Consider the following 1,276-nt stretch of genomic DNA (forward strand, 5'->3'; position numbering starts at 1 on the left):
GAATCATTCTAGCGGAGCTCAGGCATTTGGCAAAGCTCAAGGTCCTGAATTAGATCTTCAAAGATATTTACAAGGGGTGAATTTATTCAGAAACCATTGTATGGTCTGTGGTTGTCTTCGTTGTGATCACCAAGTCCTTAGCTACAACTCTTCATTCTCACTCCTCTCTTGATCCAAAAGCTGTGGAGTTTGGTAATCTGTAGAGAAAACTTCGAGGCATTTGAGTGTCAGCATCGTATCCCTGGACTAAATGGTGACCATGGGCACTGATAACATGCAGGCTAAGCTAGTTCTTCTTGGTGATATGGGTACTGGAAAATTTGAATTATCAAGAGTTGACAATTGGAGCAACATTTTTCTCGCAGACACTCTCTGTGAATGAGGTGGTTGTAAAATTTGAGATATGGGACACTGTAGGATAGGATAAATATAATAACTTGGCTCCCATGTATTATTGTGGTGTTGCTGCAACTATAACTGCTTATGACATAACAAATTCATATTTTTTGTTTGAGCAAAGAATTGGGTGTTGGAGCTTAAAAAATAAGGCAACCCAAATTTGGTTATGACCATCGCTGGAAATCGCTGGAAATAAGTCTGATATGGCAACAAAGAGGAAGATTGAACCAAACGAAGCTAAAACATATGCATAGAGATTACCTAAATCCTGACTGGTGCAGTAGCCTGCAGGCATGGTTCTCATAGATAGACCTACAAAGAGCACTAGAACTTACTCTTGCTGCTCATAAGCCCTAGATTTCTTGTCACTTAAAATTTGAAGATGCCCCTTTTAGCTGTAAGCAGTTATTCTATGCACATTACTTGCTACGATTGTCATATCCAGAGGAGATGGTGGGGGATTCAAGCTTTGTTTAGAACTTGTTTTAAGTAATTTTAGCATTTATATTTTATATTCTTAAATATGCTTTAAATAGTCAGATGGACATCAAGAAAAATGGGCATAGATTCAAAAATCAAAATTTGATCGTTGTTGCTTTAAATAGTCAGATGAACATCAAAAAAAAAAGCATAGATTCAAAAATCAAAAACATTGTTACTTAACAGTCAGATGAACATAAAAAAAATAGGCAAATTTTAAATTTTAAATTAAATTAATAAAATCAATTGTAATGCAAGTGTAAAATGTTGCCAAACTTTTACTTAAATTTTTAATTTAAAAATAAGGAATGTGAACAATAACTTTTATGATTTAAATTTTAAACATTTCAATTTACAAAATTTTAAATGGAAAATTTAGAATAAAAAAAAAAATCTA

General features: G+C 33.5%; 1 pseudogene; it reads left to right on the forward strand.

Moving 5' to 3' along the window:
* Nucleotides 1–250: 250 nt before the first annotated feature.
* On the forward strand, nucleotides 251–749 carry LOC149143905 (ras-related protein RHN1 pseudogene; annotated as a pseudogene).
* The last annotated feature ends 527 nt before the right edge of the window (nucleotides 750–1,276 follow it).

Source organism: Pinus tabuliformis, chromosome X, assembly GCF_031772625.1.
Source record: "Pinus tabuliformis cultivar Carrire ecotype Pingquan chromosome X, CPIR1, whole genome shotgun sequence".
NCBI classification, from domain to species: domain Eukaryota; kingdom Viridiplantae; phylum Streptophyta; class Pinopsida; order Pinales; family Pinaceae; genus Pinus; species Pinus tabuliformis.